The sequence below is a fragment of the Garra rufa genome, chromosome 5 (genome assembly GCF_049309525.1).
Source record: "Garra rufa chromosome 5, GarRuf1.0, whole genome shotgun sequence".
In the NCBI taxonomy this organism is placed as follows: Eukaryota; Metazoa; Chordata; class Actinopteri; order Cypriniformes; family Cyprinidae; genus Garra; species Garra rufa.
This window is the reverse complement of record NC_133365.1, coordinates 55,503,599-55,518,611: the sequence shown is the minus strand read 5'-3', so window position 1 is coordinate 55,518,611 and position 15,013 is coordinate 55,503,599. Positions and strand designations below refer to the sequence as shown.

The window sequence follows — 15,013 nt, the reverse complement described above, 5'->3', positions numbered from 1 at the left end:
GGCTCCACCCCGGCTCTCTGCTCCCTCGTCTCGGCCGTCGGTCCACCAGCTCCACCGGGCTCCATCGTCCCTCCGACTCCGCCCTGGTCAGTCGTCGCCCCACCTTCGCCTCTGGACTATACTCCTCCGGCTGTGCCTCGTCGCTCCGTCCCACCGGCTCGGTGGACCTCCTCCCTCCCGCGGGCACAGCCTCGGCCCTCTGTCACTCCGGCTCCGCCGCGGACCTCCGGATCTCCATCTCCGCCTTGGTCGCCAGAGCCTTGGGTTCCGCCTTGGCCCTCCGGATCCGCGGTGTCACCCAAGATCTTCGGCTTTCCGTCTCCTCCTCCACCATGGCTCCTCCCTCCAGCGGCTCCACCTTGGAATCCCATCATGGCTGAGTTCTGGGTCCCACCTGGCTCCTCCTGCTCCAGCCCCTTCCTGTCACCTCCTTGGCTCCTCCCTCCGTCACCACCCTGGACTCCATCTTGTGTCCTCCTCCCGGGAGTCCGTCCTCCACCTAAGCCCCCTCCTAAGACTTTGTACTGTTTCCTTTTGTCTGTTTGTCGGCACGAGGACGTGCCTTCCGGAAGGGGGAGGTAATGTCACACCCCCGGACTTTCTTGTTGGTTTTTCCCAATTTCCCCTGCAGTTCTGAGTGTTTTTGGTTTCTCCCTTATTGTCTGCACCTGTGTCTGTAATTAGTCTGTCTATTTAAGGTGTGTGTTTTCCCAGTACTCTTGTCGGTCTTTGTTTTATGGATGTTTCCCCTGGTGTTCCTGTGTATTCCGTTGGATTTATTAAATATACATATTTTTATTACGTCGTTGTTCGTGTGTTCCTGCCTGCATCGTGACAATTTGCTTGTAAAAATCAGCAATCGGATTTGGCCATGAAACACCATGATTGGTGCAGCCCTAGTTTTCATAGACTATCTAGACTATTTTTTTTTTTTTTTTGTCCCAGTCCAGCCCTGAATGAGGAGGAACATCTGGTTTGGTTTCTGGATTCATATACATTGAAAAACATGTATAATAAATGTAAAAATAGAAAATTTTAATGTGCCATTAGAAGAAGATCCATGGGCAGTGTTGCGAGCAGTGGAGAATGCATGTGACGTCACAAGCAGAGGAAGCGCAGGTGATTTGACACTGCAGGCGATGTCCGCATTCTTATATTTCTTCTGAAGGATGTGTGTTCTTTGATATGCATTTGATATTTTTATTTGTAAGCAAACGAAGTGGTTTTGTTGCTGTTTCATGTTGTCTGTGGTTCATTTTAGCATTTGTGTTAACATAAGACTAACATTGCATATTTGTGTGAACGCCATCATTCTCTTGTTTCTCCGACTCTCAGGATCCGTTCAAATTAATGATTTCATTTGTTGTTTGTCTGTTCAGCTTCATCATGGATGACACACAAACACCCCAAGATGAAGATTTTTCTCCAGGATGCAGGTACTTTGAATGCATACTATATTAACCCTTTGCTGGTTAACTTACAGTAAACATTTGTTTTAATATTGTGTTAGACAATAATTATAATGTGAAATTGAAAGTGACGTGTGGCAAAGTGTGGTGCTCTGCATTTATCCCATCCAAGTACGCACACAGAGCAGTCCGACTTTAATCATTAGGACAAGACTACCCTTTAATTGGGACTATTTATGAACATATTATATTAGCTGTATTATACTTGATACACAAATAGCTAGCTCATAAAAATTATTAACATGATCTAAACTTTGCTGATAAACCTGATGTACGCAATCTACTTTATGCCTTCAGCCCTCTGATTGATAGTTTATGCTTTTCTTTTTTCTTCAAGTAAAGTATTTTTTACTGTGAAATCATTCATTATTTTTGCTGAACCAGCTTGAGTTTTCTTGATTATGCATTTATATATTTTTTTTAATGTTAAATATATTTTCTCATGATAAATAGTAAATGTCAAATATGACGGCTTTTGAGGAAGGTTTATTTGTGAGTATTATCTCTCAATACTCACTGAATTGCAATGAATTGCATATATGAGCCATAAAATCCTCATGTATGAAATACATACTAAATATTAATATTATTATAGTGCTAAACAAAAACACATGCAAACTATATATATTTGTACATTTTTATACAGAAGTTTGCATATGTTTTGTTGAGTTATTTTTGTTGAGTTATTATGCATCTATCTTATTTGATAGATACATTCACATATGTATTGTGTTTATACACACACCTATACACAGAATCCATGTTGACCTAAAGCTAAATTCAGTATTACTAACTAAATTAATGGTTAATTGATTGACAATAAATAGTCATTGAAGAGTTTGAAGTATTGAACTTGTTTTCTGAAATAGGCTACAAAGTCTAAAATCTATAAACCTCAGAGTTTCATGCAAAAATATCTTTATTTATACCCATAAAAGGGTGATATATCCCCTGGGAAAAAGACATTTACATTATATCTAGCTTATGAAAAATGTAAAAATCTAATTCATAACATTTCAACATAAATATTAAAACATATTACAACATAGTTTTTTTAAATGTAGCCCCTAAAAAATTGGAAATATGTGAAATACATCAACTTTGTTATGAGAGTGAGTATTTTCCCACAATAGATGCATGGTCATGATTTTTTATATGTTACCTCTGAGCAAATCAAAGAATGTATGCTCTATCATGTGATTATTATTATTTAATCTGATATTTTAAGATTTGCTTAAACAGGGAGACACATCTATGAAAGTACTTACTCTACCTTTAATCTCTCTCTGTTATAGTTTAGTTTACCAGAAGAAATCAGAACCAGAGCCCAGCTGTGTGTCTATGAGGAGTGACGAATCTTTGGATCATCCAGTTAATTTTAAGAGTGATGACACAAGGTTTAACCTCAAATATTATGTTTTTGTATAATAATATGATTACAGTAAAATATATTAAACTAATTATACAGCACTGTAATAAATAAATATGAGCAGAAGTCTGGTTAGGAAATACAGTAAATATAATGACAACAAGCAGACACACAGTAGAATTATTTATTTTTTTACATTTATTTAAATTTTTTTTTTTTTTTACAGTTGACCTTGTACAGGTGCATTTTTAATAATGTCACTACTGTGGTGATGAGAAACCTTAATGTCAGAGTGTTTGATTCTTGATTCAAGGTCAATCCTGCCACCAAGAACAGTTGTATCAAAACCCATCTGTAAGAAATATGACCGGTCTATGAATCAACCACAAGACAGCATGTATCCTGGTGTAAGGTAAACTGTGGGATTTTTTTTAATGCAATGCATCATCACACATTACTTAAATACATAAATTAATAACAGACACATTCAATAAACTCTATGATATGTTGTTTAGTGTCTCATAACACAAAAAAGAAAAAAAATGTTGCTCTGTACATGTACCTCTGTAACTCATGTAATAATGTGGTATTTTAATTTTTTCAGGCATGAAGTCCTCAACATGTTTAGATCAAATCTGATGAAGAAGTTTGAGCGTCTGTGTGAGGGAACAGCGACACAGGGAAACCCAACACTCCTGAATGAGATCTACACAGAGCTCTACATCACAGAGAGTGAGAGTGGAGAGATCAGTAATGAGCATGAGGTGAGACAGATTGAGACACAATCCAGGAGAGCAGCAACAGAAGACACAGCCATCAAATGCAATGACATCTTTAGACCTTTACCTGGACAAGACAAAGCCATCAGAACTGTGCTGACAAAGGGAGTCGCTGGCATTGGAAAAACAGTCTCTGTGCAGAAGTTCATCCTGGACTGGGCTGAAGGGAAGGAGAATCAGGACGTCCAGCTCATATTTCCACTTCCTTTCAGAAAAATCAACTTGATGAAGGACAAAACACTCAGTCTTTCAGATCTACTTCATATCTTTTTCCCTGAAACTAAAGAAATGGAAATATTCAGTGATGAATATAAAGTGTTGTTCATCTTTGATGGTCTGGATGAGTGTCGTCTGTCTCTGGATTTTAAGAGCAATGTGAGGTTGTGTGATGTCAGTGAATCAGCCTCAGTGGATGTGCTGCTGATGAACCTCATTGATGGGAATCTGCTTCCCTCTGCTCTCATCTGGATCACCTCCAAACCAGCAGCAGCTGATCTCATCCCCTCTGAGTGTGTCCATCGAGTGACAGAGGTAAGAGGCTTCAATGCGCCACAGAAGGAGGAATACTTCAAGAAGAGAATCAGTGATCAGACTCTGGCCAACAGGATCATCTCACACCTGAAGTCATCGAGGAGCCTCTACATCATGTGCCACATCCCAGTGTTCTGCTGGATCTCAGCCGCTGTTCTAGAGAAGATGTTGAGTCCAGCAGAGTGTGGAGAGATTCCCAAGACTCTCACTCAAATGTACACACACTTCCTGATCCTTCAGACCAACATCAAACGTGAGAAGGACTATGAGAAGAAGGTAACAGATGAAGACATGATCCTCAAACTGGGGAAACTGGCTTTTCAGCAGCTTGTGAAAGGCAACCTGATCTTCTATGCGAGAGACCTGAGAGAGTGTGGCATTGATGTGACAGAAGCATCAGTGTACTCAGGATTGTGCACTCAGATCTTCAGAGAGGAGTTTGGCTTGTATCAGGGGAAAGTCTTCTGTTTTGTTCATCTGAGCATTCAGGAACATCTAGCAGCTCTATATGTGCACCTCTCCTGGACAAACCACAGCAGAAATGTGTTTGAGCAAATCCCAAACAGAGTTCGCAGTCTAAAGTGAAGGACAGGTTTCAACTCAATTCATCAAAACATGTTTCATTATCTGAGCTTCATCAGAGAGCTGTGAAAGAGGCTCTACAGAGTAAAAATGGACATCTGGATCTTTTCCTGCGGTTCCTTCTGGGTTTCTCAGTGAAGTCTCCTCAGATTCTCCTACAACGAATAATGACACTAAAAAGAAGCAGCTCTGACAGCAATGAGAAAACAGTTGAGTACATCAAGATGAAGATCAGGACCATTGACTCTCCAGAGAAATCCATCAATCTGTTCCACTGTCTGAATGAACTGGGGGACCGTTCACTAGTGGAGGAAATACAACAGTATCTGAAATCTGGCAAAATAAGTGAAGCCAAACTCTCTTTATCTCAGTGGTCAGCTGTAGTTTTTGTGTTGTTGACATCAGAAGAGGGACTGAATGAGTTTCGTCTTGATAAATTTGTTAAAGAGAACTACAATCCTGAAAATATGAAAGTTCTTCAGAAATTGCTGCCTGTGATAAAAGAATCCAGATCAGTTCAGTAAGTATCAATGAGAACAATCACATTACTGTGAAAACATTAATAAAATCAAAGTTAAATGCTCATTAAACATAAGATGTTAAAATGAACATAAAAAAGGAATTTAAATATTTCTTCTCTCGGATAAAAGACCAAGCAGAAATCGACAACAACCAAACAAGTGGAGTAGAAGCTCATATATACAGCAGCTCATATATACAGCAGCTCAAATCTCCTAAAGTCTTAGCATTTTTTATTTGTGTAAATTTGCTTATGAAACTTGGATAATTTGACATTAATAAATGCAGGCGCAGTTTTTTTGCATGGTATGAATTTAACTATATTGAAATTGCAAGTTGCTATTTATTGCAGGAAGTTGTTTAATTGTTTTTTGATAGCTGTTTGATAGTGTTTCACATGTATGATTTTCATCTCTCTATAGGTTGAGATATTGTGGTGTCACAGATGAAGGTTGTGCTGCTCTGGCTTCAGCTCTAAGATCAAACCCCTCACACATGAGAGAAATGAATCTGTCTGAGAATATCCTAGGAAGTTATAGTATGAATCTGCTCTCTGCTGGACTGGAGAATCCTCACTGTAAACTAGAGAAACTGTGGTAAGATCGTATAATATGACACACATGTTTTGCGATCTTTGATTTTTTTAGCCTCAGGACCTCACTCCAATGATCCATCAAACATAATGATTTGTGCTCTAAGTTTGTACTTTCTCTTTAATAATGGATTCACAGCTAAACTGATCCAATCTGAGAGAGTGAAGAGTGTGTCATTGTTCTCTACAGGTTGAGGGATTGTGGCATCACAGATGAAGGTTTTGCTGCTCTGGCTTCAGCTCTGAGATCAAACCCCTCACATCTGAAAGAACTGGATCTCTCTGTGAATAAACTAGGAGAGTCAGTGAAACGGCTTTCTTATGTACTAAAGAATCCTCACTGTAAACTGGAGAAACTGGGGTAAAATTATATATGACACACTGTGAAGTATTCTGTATGTGAAGTGCAAAAATTGAAAAAATTACATATCTAAAAACAAAACAACAAATTATAAACACAGTGGCAAATCTAAATGCAGAACAAATCAGAAAACACAATGACAAGCCAGACATGGAAAAGGCAGATATTGTTTGCAAATGCAATACTTATTAATGATTTGACAAGACATCTGTCAATGAAGATGTACAGAAAGTAAAACATTGTGGAACCAACTTTTTTCATGTACATGTGTGGACTTCTGTGTTCACTGTAAAACCTTTAAATGGGTTATCTGTAATGGGTTATCTGCACATAGTGCACATAGCCCATCAGACAAAATTACCAAAGAACCCAGTCACATACTGTAAGTGGGAAAGTAAGGGCAGATCAGCCATGTGCAACTGTGGCTCTCTTCATGGAGGTTAAATATGGTTAGGGTTAAGAGTATGTGTAGGAGTGGGCTTTAGGGAGAGTAACATGTAGGGTCCCAATACGTTTGCATCCACTTATGATTATAAAAAATATTAACATATACAATAAATATGTTATAACTTGGGGTGGCAGGGTGGCTCAGTAGGTAGTGCTGTTGTGTCACAGCAGAAGTGTCCTCATTTTGAGTCCCAGAGGCAGGGCTGTTCTCCGTGTGTTTCTTTCTTAAATGAGACTTTAGATGTTTTATGATCATGCTTTTTGACATTATAGACCTCAGACCAAAGAACTATCAATCATATTGATTTGTGCTTTAAGTTTGTACTTTATCTTTAATAATGGATTTACATCTAAACTGATCTGATCTGAGAGAGTGAAAGTGTGTCATTGTTCTCTACAGGTTGAGTAATTGTGGCATCACAGATAAAGGTTGTGCTGCTCTGGCTTCAGTTCTGAGATCAAACTCCTCACACCTGAGAAAACTGAATCTGACAAGGAATAAACTAGGAGATTCTGGTGTGACACTTTTATGTGCAGGACTGGAGGATCCTCACTGTAAACTGGAGAAACTGAGGTACGATCATATTTGACTCTCACACATGAAGCACATTGTTAAGTGTATTTAAAGTTTTCAGCTTACTTCTGCTGCTGTGAGTTCAACTGACTGAGCTGTAAAATTGCATCACAAATGATTTATTCCATTCCATTTCATTACATGTAGTCATTTAGCAGACACTTTTATCCAAAGCGACTTACAAATGAGGACAATGGAAGCAATCAAAATCAACAAAAGAGCAATGATGTGCAAGAGCTATGACAAGTCTCAGTTAGCCTAATGCAGTTATTTATTTATTTGTTAATTATATAATAAATAAAAAGAAAACAAATGGAATATAAAAAGAATAAAGCAAGCTAGTGTTAGAGGCCTTTTTTGTTAATTATATAAAAAAGAAAAAAAATAGAATACAAAATGAATAGAGAAGCTAGTGTTAGTTTTTTTTAAGAAGTGTACGGTTAATGTAAAAGTGATTTTGTGTCTGTTTGGGATGGCACAATAATGCGCCATTCACTTGCAGAACGCAAGCTTCTAGAGGGCATATAAGTCTGAAGTAGTGAATTTAGGTAAAGGTGTACAGAGCCAGTGGTGGTTTTGTAGGCAAAACTTTTAATGTCTTGAATTTTATGCAAGCAGCTATTGGTAGCCAGTCCAAATTGATGAAGAGTGGTGTGACGTGCGTTCTTTTCGGTTCATTAAAAATTTATCTTGTCAGCCGCATTCTGAAATTTTATAGAATAAAATAATTTAATTTTATAGAATGAAAAAAATTGATAGAACTGGCTGGAAGACCTGCCAAGAGAGCATTGCAATAGTCCAGCCTGGATATAACAAGAATTTGAACAAAGAGTTGTGAAGCATGTTCTGAAAGAAAAGGCCTGATCTTCCTCCTGATGTTGAATAAAACAAATATGCAGGACCAGTCAGTTTTAGCAATGTGGTCTGAGAAAGTCAGCTGATCATCAATCACAATTTAAAGGTTTCTGGCTGTTTTTGAAGGAGTTATGGTTGATGTGCCTAACTGGATGGTGAAATTGTGATGAAACAATGGGTTTGATGAAACCACTACAAGATAAGTATTGAAGATTTGGAATCTGCTCTTGCCAATCTTAGGGCTTCAACAACTGAGAGCAAGGCAAAAAAACTTTTTTTGGCTTTTATATTTATAGGCTTGTTTCCACATGGGGACCAAAAATGTCCCCACATGGACAGGGATTTCAGATATTGCCATTTTTGTCCGTACATTTTGTCCCTGTAATGTAGGGATTACCAGAACCACACATACAAACACACACATCAATTCCATGTGACAGTATTAAATCTAGAGTATGATTTCGTCAATGTGTAGGTCCTGACACATGTTGTCTAACCCCAATAGAGTTCAGAATGCCTATAAATTCATCTTTTTCATTATCAACATGGATGTTAAAATCACCCACTATTAAGACTGTTTCTGCAGCCAACACTAATGCAGACAGACAATCAGCAAATTCTTTAATAAAGTCTGTGTGGTGCCCTGGTGGCCTGTATACAGTGGCCAGTACAAACATCACGGGGGATTTATCAATAACACTTGTTTCTCTAGATAATGTTATATGAAGCACCATTACTTCAAATGAGTTATACTTGAAACCCGTTCTTTGAAGAACACTGAAAATATTCCTCTAAATTGTTTTGGACCATGTTTACGAGAGTGTGTCATTGTTCTCTACAGGTTGAGGGATTGTGGCATCACAGATGAAGGTTGTGCTGCTCTGGCTTCAGCTCTGAGATCAAACCCCTCACACCTGACAGAACTGAGCCTGACACTAAATAAACTAGGAGATTCAGTGAAACGGCTTTCTGATGTACTTCGGAATTCACACTGTAATCTGGAGAAACTGTGGTAAGATCATATATGACTCACACATGCTGTATAGTGAATAGTGTCATCAATCAGAATCAGAAAAATCAATTAAAACTGATTTTGCATAAGACAGGTATTTTGCATTAAATACAGATGTAGTAAATATTAGAAATATGATGTATCCTATTTTAATGGGATCATGTTTTGTGATCTGTGATATTTTAGACCTCAGTCCAATGATCCATCAAACATATTGATTTATGTTTTAAAGGAGTAGTTCACTTTCAGAACAAAAAATTACAGATAATGTACTTGTCACATCCCCGGACCATTTCCCATTTCCCATTTCCCCCACTGTTTTCTGTAACTTGGTTTATCCCTTATTGCCTGCACCTGTCTGTGTTCATCACCATGTCTACTTATAGTGTGTGCTCACCATCATGTTTTGTCGGTCTTTAATGTTACCACTCCATGTTCCTGTGTCTGCCTGTCTCCCGTTGGATTTATTAAATACTTTATTTTTTTCTACGTTGTTGTTCGTGTGTTCCTGTCTGATCATGACAGTACTCACCCCCTTGTCATCCAAGATGTTCATATTTTTCTTTTTTCAGTCGTAAGGGTCAACAAGGGGGTGAGTACATTATGTGTAAATTTTTGTTCAGAAAGTGAACTACTCCTTTAAGTTTGTACTTTTCCGTTAACAATGGATTCACAGCTAAACTGATCTGATCTGACCGAGAGAGTGAAGAGTGTCATTGTTCTCTACAGGTTGAGTGAATGTGGCATCACAGATGAAGGTTGTGCTGCTCTGGCTTCAGCTCTGAGATCAAACCCCTCACACCTGACAGAACTGAATATGTCTCGGAATAAATTAGAAGATTCAGTGAAGCTGCTTTCTGATGTACTTCAGAATCCTGACTGTAAACTGGAGAAACTGTGGTAAGATCTCTCTGATAGTCACACATGTCTTGGTCCTCAGTAAAATTTCCTGCAATGTCAATTATAAGAATAAAAAAAAGCAATGTTCAGTAAACTAAATCCCTGCACGGGCCTCAAATCTAGGCTCTAGCCCGGCCCTTGTCTGACAGTTTATCAAAATTCTCGGCCTGAGCCCATGACTGTTTTTTTCTTCTCTCCATTACAGCCTACTGTTGCAGCCATTAAAATAGTTCAGTTTTGTTTTTAATAGCAAAGAGGTAGAGAATGAATTGGTATGAAAATATCACGCTCCAATCAGATTGTAAATCATTGATTCAAAATGTGACCTCAACGTGTGTAACGCAAATCATTTGATTTTATCCCCATCAGAGACATTTTATCAATTCACCAGAGACAGGGAAGCATAGACCAGATTTTTACAGGAAATACAAGAATGCCACCACTCGTCTTTGCGTTATTACGTCAAGTGTAAACAAAGAATTCTCAGCTAGTAGGCTATGTTGCATGTGAGGATGCTGCAGGTGGTGGTTCATTTATAGTCTTTTCTCACAGCAGCTGGAATAATTAAATTTATTATTTTGATGATGGATTGAATTAGATTCAATTGTGTCATTGTTCTCTACAGGTTAAGTAAGTGTGGTGTCACAGATGAAGTTTGTGCTGCTCTGGCTTCAGCTCTGAAATCAAACCCATCACAACTGAGAAAACTGAATCTGTCTGGGAATAAACTAGGAGATTCTGGTGTGACACTTTTCTGTGCTGTACTGGAGGATCCTCAATGTAAATTGGAGAAACTGTGGTAAAGTCATATATGACTCACACACTTACGACACTTTTCTGTGGTACATTTATAAGAAATATAATTTATCCTGTTTGAATGAGACTTTGGATGTTTTATGATCATGTTTCGTGATCTGTGACATTTTATACCTCAGTCCAGTGATCCATCAAACCTATTTATTTGTGCTTTAAGTTTGTACTTTGTCTTTTATGATGGATTCACAGCTAAACTGATCTGATCTGAGAGAGTGAAGAGTGTGTCATTTTTCTCTACAGGTTGAAGGATTGTGGCATCACAGATGAAAGTTGTGCTGCTCTGGCTTCAGCTCTGAGATCAAACCCCTCACATCTGAGAGAACTGGATCTGTCTGAGAATAAATTAGGAGATTCTGGTGTGACACATTTCTGTGCTGTACTGGAGGATCCTCACTGTAACCTGGAGAAACTAAAGTAAGATCATAAGTATTATGTATCCTGTTTGAATGAGACTTTGGATGTTTTATGATAATATTTTGTGTTCTGTGACATTTTAGATCTCAGTCCAATTATCCATCAAACATATTAGTTTTAAATTTGTACTTTAATGATGTATTCACAGCTAAACTGATCTGATCTGAGAGAGTGAAGAGTGTGTCATTATTCTCTACAGGTTGAGTAAGTGTGGTGTCACAGATGAAGGTTTTGCTGCTCTGGCTTCAGCTCTGAGATCAAACCCCTCACACCTGACAGAACTGGATCTGTCTGAGAATAAACTAGGAGAATTAGGTGTCACACCTTTCTGTGCTGTACTGGAGGATCCTCACTGTAACCTGGAGAAACTAAAGTAAGATCATAAATATTATTTATCCTGTTTGAATGAGACTTTGGATGTTTTATGATAATATTTTGTGTTCTGTGACATTTTAGATCTCAGTCCAATTATCCATCAAACATATTGATTTTAAGTTTGTACTTTAATAATGGATTCACAGCTAAACTGATCTGATCTAAGAAGTGAAGAGTGTGTCATTATTCTCTACAGGTTGAGGGATTGTGGCATCAAAGGTGAATGTTGTGATGCTCTGGCTTCAGCTCTGATATTAAACCCCTCACACCTGAGACAACTGGATCTGACTGGAAATAAACTAGGAAAATCAGAAGTGAATTTACTCTCTGATCTAAAGAATGATCCAGATTATAAACTGGAGACATTTGACTATTAGACTATTGTGAGTGTTTGTTTATTTAAAGTTTTAAAATGACCCAAATTTAGTAACAGACATCCTGTGTGTGTGTGTGTGTGTGTGTGTGTGTGTGTGTGTGTGTGTGTGTGTGTGTGTGTGTGTGTGTGTGTGTGTGTGTGTGTGTGTGTGTGTGTGTGTGTGTGTGTGTGTGTGTGTGTGTGTGTGTGTGTGTGTGTGTGTGTGTGTGTGTGTGTGTGTGTGTGTGTGTGTGTGTGTGTGTGTGTGTGTGTGTGTGTGTGTGTGTGTGTGTGTGTGTGTGTGTGTGTGTGTGTGTGTGTGTGTGTGATTATAAAATAATAATTCAGCTCCACTTTAGTCTCTGTACTGTCTAATTGTGTGATGTGACTGATCCATTTATATGTATATATATGTGTATACATATATGAGAATATTTTCATCTGTTACAGTGTCTGTAAGTGATATTAGTTGTTGATAATTTACTGTTAATATTCTGTGATCAGTTGTCCATTCATATCTTTAGCTATAATATGTCTCATACTCATATGTGACTGAGTGTTTTATTCTAGGACTCTCATGAAAATGAGTGCTGAAAATGAGTGACAAGAGAATTTCTTGAAGACATCTCAAGGTATTCATGAGGATAATGTATATTTATAATGCAGTGCTAATCAAACTATTATATTTGTCACTGTATAGAATGCTGTAAATATATTTTCTACTTCATTCTGTGATAAGAAGTCACATCAGTTCACAGAAGGAAGTTATTTAAAAGACTCAATTGACACAATAATGCAAGTTTGCAGTAAAATGCTATCATTACATGTTGTATTGATCAAGTATCTCATACGTGTGCGTAGTTATGAAAGAAATTTGGGAGAAACTTTTTTTTAAACTTTCAATCAATCTGAACCAATTGCCTTTATGAATAAATTGTTTTGAACCAGTGGTTCAGATCGTGTATCAAACTGCCTTCTTTACTTGGCCTTAAAAGGTCTTTAAAAGTCTTAAATTTACTTTCATAAAATCTGCAAAAAAAAACTGTATATAATTAAACATTATTTAGAGAAATTGGAAATTAATGAATGTCATTTGTACAAATGTAGATACTGTAAACGAATATATTAAAACAGTTTTTAATGCACTGTGCTAATGTAAATATGTACAGTACACAGCATAAATAAATACATCCCCTCTGTATATAAGGATGTAGTAATTACATTTCTGATCACGATTACAGTTTAATAAGAATGTATGAATATGATGATGAATAAAATTTTAAAAATGATTCAGTGGTCACTTACAGCCCTCTCTAATTTTAGTCAATATTAATTTCCTTTATTTTCAGTCGCATTGGGAATATGTATGAGTGAAGAAATGCATGTAGCCTTCTACTTTTTCTGTAACTTGTATTCCTAGCCTTATTCCTGTTTTCTTTGTTCAAGGTTACCTTAGATATTGGGTGTAGTCAGCAAAAGTGGGACATTTTTTTTGGTAAACTGTGTATTAAATACCAACACTATTGATGCTTTAAGCAAATTCTTACCGTATGTTTTTTTTAAGATAAAGAGAGTCATACATTTTAAGTACCCATTTGTATTCCTCAGGCTTTTTCTGGTAAATTGGGACACATTTTTATTTGTACCTTGATAATAGAATTTAGTACAACGACATGGTACTAATACTGAAAATTTTCAGAATTTAACAGAATTTCTTCATTGATCTATAGATTGTGGACTCATAAACAATTAGGCCCGGTTTCACAGACAAGGCTTAAGCCTAGTCCTAGACTAAAATGTAAGTCTGAGCTGTTTGAACTGAAAGAAACTTGTACTGACTGATCTTAAAATATATTGGTGTCTTTGTTTTGTCTCAAGATGTACACCAGTAATGTTTTTTTCTAAGCATGTTTATAAAAATTACTTAAATATCCTAATTGAACTATCTGCTAATCCTGGCTTAGTCTAAGCCCTGTCTGTGAAACCGGGCCTTTAAGTTTATTGATTTAAAACACTTTAACAAAATCATAAATGGAACACATTTTTAAAGCACTCCAGCTGAAGTACAAATGTAAATAAATAAAACACTCCAGCAGAATTGAGTCACTTCAACAGAAGTTCAACGTGTGGTATAAAAATGCTACAATTTTATTTATGTGTGTGTGTGAGTGTCATCGGATACAAAATTTACTTTTACATGTTGTTTGAACATAAATGTGTGTTGGCAGTGTGTGTACACACAAAATCAGCATCCGATGACCCCCTTAAGTGTGTGTGTGTGTGTGTGTGTGTGTGTGTGACACACATGCTTTCATATTTGTGTGTTTATGTATGTAAGTGTTGGTGAAAGCAAGCATGTATTTATTTACAGGCACTTTTTTACAAAAAAGGGCACATTTTCTGAACAAAACAATTTCTCACATTAAGCAATGTATTATCTTTTAATTTATAGGCTGACACTTTAGCTGAATGCACCTGTCACAATTTATCTAACATGTTCAGGTAAATTAGGAAAGTAACAAATTAACATGATACTAAAATTATATATGATATTTAAATATAAATAATATATGAATGATATATAAAAAACAGAATGAGGAAACGTTGCATAAATTGAATGATTTCATTGTAGTAAATTGTAGATTGAAATACTGTTTGTATTAGAATTTAAACAGTTAAACAATTTCATTAGACTTAAACTTTGAATGGGCACATATCATGTACTTTCTCAGACCTTCCAGCATTTGAGTGGTGACCACGCCCGTTTGATTTACATTTGACCAATCAAATGTTCATATTCAAATGAAATACTGTTATTACAACATTTCAAGACCACCTATCGGTCACATTCTTGCTGACTTCACCGTTTGTCATGCTGGGCCAGTATTTTTTTTTTCTCCATGTATACATATAATTTCAGCCATTAATACCGCTATGAAACAACTGGTAAAACTGGAAATGTACTTTACATTTATCATATATATATGGAAAATGCCACATCTTCTACTTAATAATATTTCATAGTGTTTCATATGAAAATGGCAAAACAAACTGACTTTATTG

General features: G+C 36.9%; 1 pseudogene; it reads left to right on the top strand.

Moving 5' to 3' along the window:
* The first annotated feature begins 1,386 nt into the window (after nucleotides 1-1,386).
* Nucleotides 1,387-12,058, top strand: LOC141334942 (NACHT, LRR and PYD domains-containing protein 3-like; annotated as a pseudogene).
* Nucleotides 12,059-15,013: the final 2,955 nt, after the last annotated feature.